Genomic DNA, 14,409 nt, shown 5'->3' on the forward strand with positions numbered 1-14,409 from the left:
CACACAATCAGTAAATAATGCAATTTTTTTGACAGAAGCTTAAATTGTATTTAGACTTCATGAAAACCAACATTGAGTGAAGCAAGAGATTTGCATACTCAGGTTGCTTTAAGAATAGTTCTTCAATAATTAAATTGAATATTTTTAAGTTTTAAATTTCACCGATCAGCACTAAGAATTCAATTTTTTCAGTTGCCCAGTGACCATATTTGAAGAACTCAGTAACCACATGTGGCTGGCGATCATTGCCATACACAACACAGTTCACTATGTAGACCAGGCTGGCCTCGACTCACAAAGATCTGTCTGCCTCTGCTTCCCATGTACTGGGATTAAAGGCGTGTGCCACCATACCTGGCATCAACAACACAGTTCTATAGAGGGTACAGTATAATCAAATGTCCTGTGGCAGAAGGGAGGTTGGTGTTCAAGGAACTGGAAGAAAGCCAGAATGGCTAGAAGGCGTGGAACACAAGTGAAGTGAAGAAATTCTGGGAAGAGTCTCTGCACTGGGCTTGCTTTTGTTCTGCAAACCCAAGTCACAAATAGCAGACTCCGTGACTGTATTTGCACTTTGCAAAGCTCCTGTTGTCTACTGTGTGACTGGAGAGCTGCTCAGGAAGCTGAGGCAGTCATCCAGGAGAAAGAGAGAGAGCTTGGAGGCTTGGGCCTGAAAAGTGACACTAAAAATAGAGAGAAATGAGCAAAGTTTGGAGAATAAAGGGTTTGGTGATGCTGTGTGTGTGTATGTGTGTGTGTCTGTGTGTGTGTGTCTGTGTGTGTATGTGTGTCTGTGTGTGTGTCTGTCTGTGTGTGTGTGTGTGTGTGTGTCTGTGTGTGTGTGTAGAGAGAGTAATGCCCCTGTCTGGCTCAAACACCAGACAGACACAGGACAGTGTGCTGAGGGGAAGCTTGGGAGGGAGACCAGTGTGAGTGGAGGAAGAGTATACACCTGGCTTCAACTGTGTTGAGTTTGAAGTGGGGGCAGACACTGCCTGATCAAAACACGGGTCCCGAGAGGTCCTGGCTAGGGAAACCCTATCTCGAAAAACAAAACAAAAAAGGAAAAGGCCAGAACATATTTAAAACCTTCTGGGAGAGTCCGGGGAAGGGAAAGATTGAATACACAGGAGAAAGAGGGAGTGAGTAATAGGTTTGGGAGAGTGGTGTATTCTTCTCTGGGACTAGGTGACACGGGTATGAGAGGAAGCTTGAAAACGTGGAAGCTAGGACACAGGTCTGTGCACGCGTACCTCAAAGGTCTCATCTCACTCGGGCCCGCCATCCCTTTACTGCTGCTGGTTGAGATTAGGAGCCTGTGTTGGCCCATGTCTGGTCCCAGGCTGTCCATAGCAAGCTGCAGCTTCTTCCCTGTCATGTCTAGCCTCCTTTCCCTGTCTTTGGCAGTCTTTCTGGACTCGTCGGTTTTCCATCTGTGCTTGTGTCTCACTGCTTCTTTCAACGGCCTCCTTAGGCCGCGTTTTGTTTTGTTTCGTGGTTACCCTGTCTGTGTACTCCCATCCTAGTCATCCTATTTATGCGTCGGTTTCCCTTGGTTTAGCACTCCTCTAGACCAGCCCTCAGTCTCTGTATGTCTTGGCTGTGTCTACTTCGTGTCAGCCAATCCCGCAGATCCTTATGTGATTCCAAGTGTGTTCAGCAGCCTGCAGTCTTGGCCTTACCTGGGAACGTGTTAAAAACAGAGTCTCCGACCATACATAGATGTAAAGAACTTGAATTTGTCTTATAGCAAGGTGCCCCTGGAGAACTCACATTTGCCACACTTACATAAGATGCCTTCTGAAACCACACCCAATCAAGTTCCTGAATAAGAGAGGGGTCTCCTGATGCCTGTGTCACCCTGCTGATGCTGAGGGAGGAGCTCATTTGCTTTTTATCACCACACCTCATCCATCCCTCACTCCCAGAAGCTGCTCCTGGAACCCCAACAGCTCAGTTCTGAATCTACAGATGCATAATTCAAGCCTCGGCTTCCACATCTGCAGGATGACTGGTTGGAGGACATTCTCATCCTGGTACCTTGTGAACTTCTAGATTTGACCCTAACACAGTCTGGGCACAGTGAGGCCCAGGCCTATTCTTGTCTGTTTCTGAACTGGATGGTGATGTAGGTTTAAAGTAACGACTGGTTATCTTCTCACAGCCCTAAAACACCCACCTGAGGCCAAAACCCTAGGGCTGCCAACAACCACAGATAGTCCTGAAATAGCACTTGGCACTTTGGAGGATGATGGGTGCTGGAGGACCATCTATCTGTGTCGAGATGCCTGGCTGCTCCTCCCTGCTCCTGGTTTAGATGGTGTAAACACATAGTTCCTATGTGGTTATTTGCCCACATGGTTTTGGAAATGTTAACTTTCTCCTCTATGGAGTCACGCACTTACCCAGACCAACACATTTCTGGCCATCTTTCCCACCTCCAGCTCTGGTATGTTTCCCATCCCTGTGTTTGGGGTGATGAAGTTATGTGTTTTCTAGATTTTTCAAAGTGGGAATTCCCCCCTCTTCTCTGGTTTGTTTGGTTTGGTTCAAGAGGACTGGGAGAGAGCTCAGGGTCAGGGTCAGCTCTAAGGCCCTGATGCAGGTCCCTGACACAGGGCCAGGCCCCTGGGTGCTGGCTTTTTGCCTCAGACCCCTCCAGCTATAGGTCTGCTGTGCGTTCAATGGGTGGCTGATGGAAAACTTCATGGTGTTAGGGAAGGGGAAAACAGGCTACGAGAACGGGTTCTATCTGGCAGGACTAAATGGATTCACTGGAAAGGTCTGTGCCGAAGGTGGATGTGATCAAGAACAAAAGCCTCATTATAGGAGAAGGAGGTGATCTGAAGATTGATGGCCTCGGGGGATGCTGAAATGCAAGCATACCAGGGTTGGGTGCACCTGCTTTAGTGTGGCCTACCTCCCCACTCTCCCAGAGAAAAAACCAACAGGATGAAGAATAAAACTTGGCCAGGTGTGTGGTAGAACCTCTCACTGTGGAGTCAGTGACCGTAGGATGCGGGAGAATCAGCATGTGAGCCCCTACCTACCTCCACCGTCATTGCCTACCAGGTCAGTGCCTGAGGATAAGGGACTCTGGCCAATTGCTGGAGAAGGTAGCTTGGGTTAATGCCCTAGAGCCTTCCAGAACTTAAGTAGGAAATTGCGAAACAGGGCTGCATTTTGAAAGAGAAAGTATGTGAAAAATGGTTCCTCCCTCGCCTGCCCTCCCCGGGGCTTGGTGTAGGGAGGTGGGTGAGATGGATTCCTGGCTGCGCCCACTCTTGTGTGGGAAAAAAGGAAGGCGTAAACTCCCAGCAGCTGCCAGCCTGTGATTATTGATTATTGATGGTATGGTGCACTTTTCCCATTTCTTGAACCTGGTTTATGGACAAGGCCAGCTGCTTCCTCCAGCTCAGTTTTGTGTCTTTAAAGTGATGGCTTCTAGGGGCTCCCTTTCCAACCTCATGTGGACCATGGCTGTTGACTGCGTATTTGGAATGTCTTCAGGTTGAGCCTGTCCATAAAATGGGAGGCATTTGGCGGTTCCATTGCCTTTGGCTCCCAGTCTTGGCCCTGGCCTGGCTGTCTTCTTCAAGGAGCTGTGTGGGCCTCCTGCCAGCATGCTTCCCTGGGAAACATTGAAGTGAGTTAAAGTCAACAATGAGCTCATCTCCAAAAAGAATAAGCCAGCAGCCCCAGGGCATGGAGACTGGCGGAGGCTGACCAGAGAATGGGGACAGAAGAGGGGATAGGTGACGCTAGGGCAGCCAGACCCGATCCAAGTCTGGCAAAAGAAGTGGTGGCCCAAGGGACAGCAGAAGCACTTTCTGACACCAGCCCTGGAAGGCAAGCTTGGCACAAGTGGTGATGACGAGGGTGTCACATCCCCAGAGACCAAGCAAAGTGTTCTTTTAAGGATGGGGCGGGGGGTGGCTGGAGCATGACAGAGGGAAAGGAAGAGGCTGGGGTGATGGGTCCATGAGTTGTGGCCTACCTGTCCTCGGGGCTGCCTAGAGGAATGGGGTGGGCACCAGGATAGACATTTGGGCAGAGACAATGTCCTTCTGCCATCTCATCTCAAGTGTTGGAACAGGGGACAATTTGATGTCAAGGCCAAGAGCAGAGTGGCCTCATGCTTGTTACAAAGTCTGACATCTGTGTGCATGCTGTGTGTGTGTCCAGATGTACATGTATATGAATGTGTGTGTGTGTGAGTGTGTGTGTGCATGCTGCATGCCCGTGTGTGTGTGTGTGTGTGTGTGTGTGTGTGTGTGTGTGTGTGTAGGCTACAGGACAACCTTGGTGTTATTCCTCAGGAACTATTTGCCTTGTCTTTTCAGACAGTCTCTTCACTGGCCTCAATCTCACTAAGTAGGTTAGGTTGGCTAGCCAAAAAGCCCCAGAGATCTGCCCATCTCATCCACCCCAGGGCCAGGATCACAAGTGCATGCCATTATGCCCAGAATTTTAAAATGGGCTCTTGTGACCCAACTCGGGTCCTCATCCTTGCTAGGTAAGCAAGCATTTTACAGACCCAGCTATCTCCCCAGTCCAGAACCTGATGTTTAAATCTGAACATTTCTACTTATTAGATTTGTCTCTAAGGGCCCTACGTGGGATTAGGGTTTCTGACTGTGCCAGGGCCTACTTCTGATTGCTCTTCCTGAAGGGCACTGGACTGGTCTTGACTCACATGACTGGATTCACTGTAGCATTTAGAAGTTCTGAGTGGGGACACTGAAGCCAGCTGAAGCTGGAGCCATTCTCTGTGTGCATCAGAGTGCAATCTTACCTCACTCCACCAGCTCAAGGGCTGTGCTCCTACTAGAGGAGGGTGTCCATGCCTCCCTGATAAAAGCTGGTTGTGCCAGGCTGAAATACACATAAGAAACCTGGCTCAGGCCTGCACTATGCCCTGGAGGCTCGGAGACTTTGGCAACGACTGCCTTGAATATACACTTGGCCTCTCTCCCAAGGGCAGGATCGTTGCCGATAGACTGTGTTTGATTTCTCTCCTGCCCTCACATTCATTCTCCCAAGATATTTTATTGTACGAGGTATTTGCCTACCATGCATATTTACAATTCTTTCCCTGCCACCAAACCAACAAAGTGTCCACAGACATTGAGTCTTGATTTCTCACAAACACATTCTCGCTGATTCCCATGCTTACCCTTCTCCTGTTTCCACCGTTTTTCTTTCTCCAAGCATGCTTCACCCTCTGATCCTCTGAGCCCTCTCCATGCTGGATGAGTGGTGGGGCATCTCTGCTCTTCTAGAGAGCTGATACTGTCCCATGCACCAGAAGCTTTAGTCTGCCTTGTTTTTTTGTTTGTTTGTTTGTTTTTAATGTGCACTTGAAAGTTCTTCAGGTTATGGTATGACTTACTGTCTCCACATGTCTCCTGGATATTTGACTGATGACATTTGCCTTCTGCTATCATGGACTAAACCATGGAGAAATGGAAAAAAGAGAATTGATGTAAAGGTTCCATTTAAATTGTCTTCTTGTGTGTACAGGTATGCACACCAGTGTGTGCACATACGTGTGGAAGGTAGAGGTCAGCCTTGCATGTTGTTCTTTGGGAGCCATCCTCTTGTTTTTAGAGGTAATGTCTCTCATTAGCTTGGCACTTGCTAATGAAGCTAGGCTGGCTGGCCACACCTTCCCAGAGCTGGGACGATGACATGTATGTGCCACCACACCCAAACTTTTTTGTTTGGGTTCTGGGGATTGAACTCAGGTCCTTGTGTTTGCAAGACAAGCACTTTAATGACTGAGCTACCTCTCTGGCCAGAATTTTTCTTTTATTGCCTTTCACTGGAGGTGATACTTGTTGATGGTTCTGGCTCCTTTCCCTTCTAAGAATAAAGGGAGGGGAATGGGGTCAGTATAGCAGATCATTGGGCACACCAGTCCCAAAGCAATCTGACATTCCATCTCCCTGTCATTTTCCCAGTACTAGTCCTGACAAGCCAACTTTCCAGGGGTACTGCCTGCTGCTCCCATCCCCTGCCCATCTTCTCTTCTTATCACTCACTGGTGCCAGTACAAAGGGACTGTACTAGTTGGGTGTTTTGTTTTTTTGTTTTTGTCATCTTGACTGACACAGCTAGAATTATCTGGGAACAGGAAATATCACCGTCAGACTGGCCTACAGGCAGGTCTGTGGGAGCATTCTCTAGATTAGTGATTGGCGTGGGTGGGTCCAGTCCACTGTGGGTGATGCCATCCCTGGGCAGGTGGTCCTGGGTGTGTGAGAAAGCAGGCAGAGCAAGCCATGGGGACTAAGGCAGTAAGCAGCATCCTCCATGGCTTTTACTTCAGTTCCTGCCTCCAGGTTCCTGCCCTGTTTGAGTTCCTGCCTTGACTTCCCTCAATGGTCTGTGATCAGGACATGTAAGCCAAATAAACCCTTTCCTTCCCAAGTTGTTTTTGATCATGGTGTTTATCATAGCAATAGAAAGCAAATTAAGACAGGGAACATCACATGCCGACATGTTGTACAACATGTCTCCACCCCCTGCTTGCCTGCAGCTAGTCCACTCCTTTTTAACACTGAACAAATGATGTCTGATTGTCCTCTGTGAAGCACTCCACCCAAGGGAGTCGTCAATCCCCTCTGCAATGCTGTGGATGGTTCATCCATTTGCAACTTAGCCATGGCTGCACCCTCTAGTTGAATGTCCCTTCCAGAAATTAGTGCTTGAGCCCATTCCTGTTTGGTGGGAGTAGCTCGAGATGGAGATCCCAGGCATCTGCTCTCTTGTTTTCATGGCACGAACACCTCTATTGCAAAGATGGTCAATGTACCTAAAACCGGAAGGACTCTATGTAAGAAGTGTGGCAAGCATCAGCCTCACAAGATGGCCCAGTATAAGAAGGGCTAGGGCTCTCTTTACACCCAAGGAAGGCAGTGCTGCCCCTGGAAGCGGAGAGGCTATCATGGGCAGACAAAGCCAAGTTTCCAAAAGAAGGCCAAAATCACAAAACAGGCAGTGCTCCCAGTGAGTGTGTTGAACCTATGTGAAGATCCAAGAGATTGCCGACCCTTAAGAGGCACAAGCATTTTTAACTGGGAAGAGACAAGAGAAAGGGCTAAGCGAACCAGTTCTGAAACGTGTTGTTTGAGCGAAAAATGCTAAAGCTAAGTAGAAAAAATTACCTGTTAGAGAAAAAAAAATTATTGTTAGTCATGAAAAAAAGAAAGAAGCTGGGTAGCAGTGGTGCATGCCTTTAATCTCAGCTCTTGGGAGGCAGAGGCAGGTGGATCTGTGAGTTCGAGGCCAGCCTGATCTACAGAATGTGTTCCAGGACAGCCAGGGCTACACAGAGAAACCCAGTCTGGAAATACAGAAAGAAAGAAAGAAAGAAAGAAAGAAAGAAAGAAAGAAAGAAAGAAAGAAAGACAGACAGACAGACGGGAGGGAGGGAGGGAAGGGGAGAAAGTAAAAGGAAGGAAGGAAGGAAGGAAGGAAGGAGTGCTTGAGGTATTCACTGCTGCCCAGGACTCCCAAGGATAAGAAACACTTAAATGATGCTTATCTCTGCTCAACCTTGGCTTTGCAGTGCTTCACATAGCTCAGCTCAGCCTTGTGGGGTGGACCACTACCTTTATGCCTGTTTCATAGATGATGAAATTGAGGCATGGAGGGTGGAAGGGTAGAACCAAAGGCACAGCTAATGAATGGAGAGTTTAGGATTGGAGCTCGGCCTAGCTGGAGTGATACACCACTCGCCATGCCTGTGTTCCTGTCTGCTTTAGTATCCTACTTGTTCAGAGTCTCACTCCCTTACAGGAAGAGGGGTCCCGGGGGTTGGGTGACTCGGGCTCACAAACAATGCCCATAGTTCATAGGGCTTCTACCAGTCTCCCATCTTCCACTCAAGCCTGTCTACAACCATTGCTCATGACTGCTCAAGACGGGCTCACCAAAGTTGTAGCTGGCAGGATGTATCTCAGTGGCTGCCTTGGCCTGAAGACCCCAGTGTGCCAGGGCAATGTTAGACAAAATCGTCTCTCCCCTCATGCTTTGACCCCAGGCCACCAAAGTCAGTCTCAGAGAACCCAGTTAAAAGGACTTTTTGAGTAGGGTTCCTTCTAGAAGTTCCCTTCTTCTCTGAGATCAGAGGGAAAAATCCTGGGTCTCCTTCAGGGGCGGGGCATTCAACTGGCAGACCCTTTTTGGCCTCAAATAGCTTCTCTGCCCTTCCCCATGAAATCTAAACCTCTGCAAAGAGCCCTCTGCTGGCCCACGAGAGCATCAGCTACACTCAAAATACACAGAGGGTGCCTGGTTTGAATTTGCAGCGCCTGCAGGGAGTGTGTGTGTGTGTGTGTGTGTGTGTGTGTGTGTGTAGGGGGTTATTCCATATTGGAATGGGGAACACTCTTGAGAACAATGGCAACTGCATCATCTGTCTGTTACATGCCTAGTCAACTTGGGGAATGTGCACCAGTGTCCTTGGATAGGGATATGGGCAAGTGATCTTGTAAAGGGCCAAGGAGTAAAAATATTTTTAGGCTCTGTGGACCATATGTTGTCTGTTGCGGCAATTCATCTCTTCCTTGTAGTGCCAAAGCAGCCAAAGGCCATATGTAAACAAATGGTGTGGCTGTGCTCCAGTAAAACTTTATTTATGAACCCTGAAATTTGAATTTCATATCACTTTCATGCGTCATAAAACGTTATTTTTATTTTGACTTTTTCAGCCATTTAAGAAACTAAAATCCATTCTTAGCTTTAGGGCCATATAAAAATAGTCGGTGGGTGGGATTTGGCCAGTGGGTTGTAAGTCTGCCTATCCCTGTGCTGGGAAATAAGCTAAATGATTTGGTTCATGTTTTTTTATGGGCACGGATGGTGTGAGAGGAGGGAGGCGTGGTGGGAATCCAAGTCCCCAGTCCTGGACAGAGTGGCGAGGCATCCTAGGACCACAGACAACTCTCAATCCTTCAAATTTATTAAAAACAACTAGAAAGTTCCTCTATCCTGATTTGTAGGATATGTTAGAGGCATAGTTTTTCTTCCCCCCAAAATGAAAAGGTGATCGTTCTCTCTCTCTCTCTTTGTTTTGTTTTTGTTTCTTTGTTTGTTTGTTTGAGACAGGGTTTCTCTGTGTAACAGCCCTGGCTGTCCTGGAACTCACTCTAGAGACCAGGCTGGCCTTGAATTCACAGAGACCCTCCTGGCTCTGCCTCCTAATACTGGGATTAAAGGCATGCGCCACCACTGCCCAGTGGTGATCATTTTTCTCATGAGTGCTCTTTCCACAAGTTACACCCTGAGTTCCAGGGCTACAGAGAAACCATGTCTTACCAAAAAAAAAAAAAAAAAAAAAAAAAAAAAAAGGAAGAAAAGAAACAACAGCAACTAACCAACATAATCACCCAAGGGCTGGGGCAATGACTCAGGAGTAGAGAGCTTTCAGAGTTTAGATGCCCAGCACCCACCTGAAAGCTATACAGGGGGTAGCCTGTGTGTAATTGCAGCACTCAGAAGGTGGGGCTGAGACCTCTAGAACAAACTGGTTCCCTGCCTGATTTTGGCGAGTTCTCAGTTCATTTGAGTGATCTGCCTCAATATGTAAGGTAGATAATAAATTGAAAAAAAAAAAAAAGAACTAAAAGGAAGACAAGGCTACTCCTAAAGTATGGAGAAGATTTTTATTTTTATTGTAGATGTAATGGGAAAAGCAGGCAGAAGGAAGAGTCCAGGCTGTACATGGCCAGCAGACTAAACCAGACCACAGTAGGAGAGAGAAAGAGGGAGAGCAAGAGAGATGGCTAAGGCCAAGAGGCCAGAGACCAGCGTAGCCAAAATGGTTGAGTTACACAGGGATCAGGTTGGGAGAGGGGAAGCAGAAGCCCAGCACCCAGAAAGGAGTGGTTTAAGGTAGGGGTATGTAGGGGGTGGGGTGGGAAGTGCTGGGAGGAGCCATAGGCAATGAGCAAAGCTAAGAGGCACCCACACACACATCCATTTTGGTATATAATGGGCACCCCAGATAGTCCTTTGTCCTGGGTTTTTCCTAATGTCAACCCAGAGGTCTCCACAAGGTATATACACATGTATGCACAAGCACCTACCCCTACATACACAAACATTCTGCCCCATCCTCACATGGTACACATATACATGGAAATAAATAATTGAAAACAATACAAATAAAGGTTGGACCACTTTTTCATCTGCATCTTGAGAAATTACTCACCTTACTGTTTCATCTACACACTGACATAAATCTCTACTTTGTAATTAAGGTTCTGCCCTCCATCTAGATCAGACCAGACATAGGAGCAAGAGGCATGGAGGAGGTCACAGAAACCTCAGTGTCTTCTTGAGGAGAAGCTGCCCCAAGGATAAAACTGACCATCTGATAGAATTTTCTGGGACACAACATTTTAAGAACTGACTTTTCTGACTCTTCAGGGTGACAGTATTCTTCTGGGAACAAGCCACGGGACCTGGTGGACCTTTTAAAACAAAATTTCCTAAGGAATAGTGGAGGAGGTAGGCAGGGGAGGGGAAGGATTACACAAAGATTTAGTCTAACAGCTTAAAAATCAAAAGGGTCACTGAACAGATAGATGCCAAATATAATAAGAAACACACTGGTCCTGGAGAGATGACTTAATATGGGCCTCCAGCCTCCTTGGAGCTTAACAGTTATCTCCAATTTGGAATTGGACTTTCAATTCCCACATCAGTGTGTGTGCTCTGGGTGCATTTCTCAGGATGCAGCCAGTGTCTTGGAGTTATCTAAACCAGGCTGAAAATGAAAGGCTGTTTAAGGTATCTCCGATTAAGCACTTCTCTGTTGTTCTTAAGCAGCTGGGGATTACAGGGACCCAGCAGTAGGAAGGAACAAAAGGCCTCTGTTTGTTTTCCCAAAGTTTAATCTAGGAACCTTTCTGAAGACCTTCTTAACCCTGAAATGTGAGCGATGCCAAGAGAGTAGTCTCTCCATCACTTTTCACAGGGAGCCAGCTTGCCAGCTTGCTGGGTCCTTGTGTAAAACGTTCCTGGGCATTTTAAACTGAAAATGGAGGCATGGGGCTGGAGAGATGGGCCAGCAGTTGGTTAAAAAGAGCACTTGGTGCTCTGGCAGAGGACTGGGTTTTGGTTCCCAGCAGCCAAATTAGATCACTCACAACCACCTGTAATTGCAGTTTCAGGAGATCTGATGCTCCCTTCTGTTCTTTGTGGGCACTGCATACACTGGATGATGTATACATGCAGCTAAATGTTCATACAGACCAGGCTCCCCTGGAACTCAGAGACCCACCTGCCTCTGCTTCTCAAGTGCTGGAATTAAAGGTGTGTGCCACCACACCCAGCTATAAAATCCTATTTTTTTTTTTTACAAAAAGAAATGGAGGGTGATTTGATCAGTGAACCCCTAACTTAACACATCCTGGTCTTCTATTCTCTGGTTAACTGTTCAGATTGTATATAATGGAGTTTTGCTTGGTTGTTTGTTTTCTACAGATGAAACAAAGCAACCAAACCCTGAAGCCTCATGAACAATCCTTCCATGTTCAGCACCCCCTGCTTTGCCACTTGAATTGCTTTGCATTGAGTGATAGTCACTCTAGAGTCTGGCCTTCTCTCTCTCTCTCTCTCTCTCTCTCTCTCTCTCTCTCTCAACAAAGTCTTATGTATGCCAGGCTTGCCTCAAATTGGACATGTAGCTAAGAATGACCTTGAACTCCTGGCTCTCCATTCCCCACCTCCTAAGTGAGACATCACAGGCATGTGATCACCCACCATGCCCAGTGGGAAGGGTGGAACCCAGGGCTTTGCACATGCTGTGCAAACACTCTTCTACCTCAACTATGTCTCCAGGACTCTTTTCATGTGTTTGTTTACTTGAAGATCAGGTCTCCCTGTGTAGCTCAGGCTGGTCATGAATTCACAGCAATCTTCCTGCTTCAGCCTTCTGACTTCTGGGATTATAGGCCCTTGACACCTGGCTCTTAGGGAATCTGCTGCCAGTGAGGGACCTAAACAGGACAATGAGGAGTCTCTGTGGCAGTCGCATTGAGAAGCATAAGCCAACAAGCTGTTGCTAATTAAGAGCTAATGTCTTTACAATGGAGCCCTGCCAAAGGATAAGGACCCTGGGCTGCGGCATAAATACAGACACTGGGGCAGAGCCAAGACAGGTTTTCAGAGAGCAATGGAGCCCACTCCAGTCTTCCTACCTTGGCTCTGCTGGAGAAAATGAGAGGATGCAAGATTGCTGAAAAGGAACCCATGTCTTCATGGGCTGGCGTCTGGCAGATCATCAGAGAGCCTCAGGGTGACTTTTAATTTAGGGAAGAGTTTGCTTTTCAGAGCTAAAACTCCGGTGTGGAGCTGGGGATGTAACTGTTGGTTGCTAGAGTGCTGACCAGTACACACATGTCCCATATTTTATCCCCCCTGCTCTGCAAAGCACATGCTTAATCACAGAGCTTGGTAAGTGGAGGCAGGAGAACCAGAAGTTCCAGGTCATCCTCAGCCAAGTTTGCCAAGTTTGAGGCCAGCCTGGGCTTTATGAGATCCAGTATCAGCAAAACAATAACAGCAAAAAGACTAAAATGTCTATGTATACAAGAATCATGGGGGAGCTGGGAGTATAGCTGAGTAGTAGACTATTTACCTAGCATGGGTGAGGCCCCACGTTCAGTCCCTAGAGCCATCAAAGCAATCAATAGGGTCACTAAGACATGAGCACCGAGCTCAGTGGTAGAGCACTTTCCTAGCATGCAGATGACCTAGTCTGACCCTAGTGCTGGAGGGAAAAATAAATCATTAAAAGGCAGATCATTGCTTGCTGTGGTGTATACCTTTAGCACCAGCACTCGGGAGGCAGAGGCAGGCAGATCTCAGTGAGTTCAAGGCCAACTTGGTGTTCAAATCGAGTTCCAAGACAGACAGGGCTATTGTCCAGAGAAACCCTGTCTGGAAAAACCAAAAATCAAAAAGAAAAAAAAAAAGGTAGATTATTTCACCTTTGAGCCCCTTTTCTGCAACCCTGTGGAATGGGGATGTTCTCCGGACAGGCTCAGGAGGCTGCATTTTAAACCATTCCCCCCCCCCCCAGTGATTCTGATGCTGGTGGTCCTCAGACTACATTGAAAAATTCTTCTTTAGAAGCAACACATCTGATACCCATGACAAATGGAAACGAGGTCAGGATTCTCAGCTTCCTGTGAAAACATCAGCTTAGTATCCAGCACAGTTTGTTGGCTTGCTTGTTTTCAGAAAAGTGGCATTTCTAACCCGTCTCTGGGGGACTCTCCCCATCCACACAGACCCAGGGCTGTGAGCAGCAGGACTACTGAGCATGAGGCGCAAACCCTGGGTCAGGAGAAAGAATGAGAGCATTGCATCTGCACTGCTTCTGCAATGTGCTCATGTACCGTAACTCATAGAATCACCCCGCACGTTTCTAGGGTAGTTAAATTAGTCTGTCTGCTGTAAAGCTGAGGGAGTGTCTTGCCTCCTCTAGTTGCCATACATTGTGGGGATGGGGGGAGTGACGAAACACTCACTGTATTACAACTGTGGGAAGGAGGATAAACAAAACGCACTGGTAACTTGAGCTTAACTCACCTCCATCACCAGGCTCTTCATCTGCTGGTAGAACCGCAGCTGGCTGTCAGGCTCAGCAAATGCTGTTTGAAGGGTTGCTAGGTCAGACTGTGAAAGTAGATGGGAAATTTGTACAGTCAACACAAACAGGGTAGGAGAGTAGGGGAGAAACAACACACCATATCATCTGGGAAAAGAAAACTCTTTGGCAAGACTTCACAACAGCCTGATTCAAAATTTCATAATGAAATTATGTCTCTGATCAAAGCCTGCATGAGCTCATGGGCTGATTTTTGCCATTTGTGTTTATTCTGGTTTGCACCAAGTTGAGGCATCAGAAACACATTAATCTAATCTTCTCTCTGGGAGGAGGCTCTTGTACCCTCATTTGGGGATCAAAGGGGCAGAGTAGAGCAGAAGGGACCATCTTCAGCCCCTCACTGAATGTGCAGTGTTCTTTGGTTGGTTCTCAGGGTTCCCTTAGCCTCATATCAGGGGCAGAGCCTTCCTAGCAAAGTTGAGGTTTGTGGCACTTGCCCTTGAGGCAAGAAAAGCAAAGGTTAAGGAGCTGGGCAGTGGTGACATACGCTTTTCTTCCCAGTGCTTGGGAGGCAGAGGCAGAGGCAGGCAGATCTCTAAGCCTGAGGCCAGCCTGGTCTACAGAATGAGTACAAGGACAACCAAGGCTACACACAGAAACCCTGTCTTGAAAAGCAAACAAAAAGATAATGTCTTGTTCTATAGCCTCGCTTGAACCTCCTTATATAGTCCAGGCTAGACTAGCCTTGATCTCATGGCAATCCTACTGCTTCATCTTCTTAT

Source organism: Phodopus roborovskii, unplaced genomic scaffold (assembly GCF_943737965.1).
Source record: "Phodopus roborovskii unplaced genomic scaffold, PHOROB, whole genome shotgun sequence".
Lineage (NCBI taxonomy): Eukaryota > Metazoa > Chordata > Mammalia > Rodentia > Cricetidae > Phodopus > Phodopus roborovskii.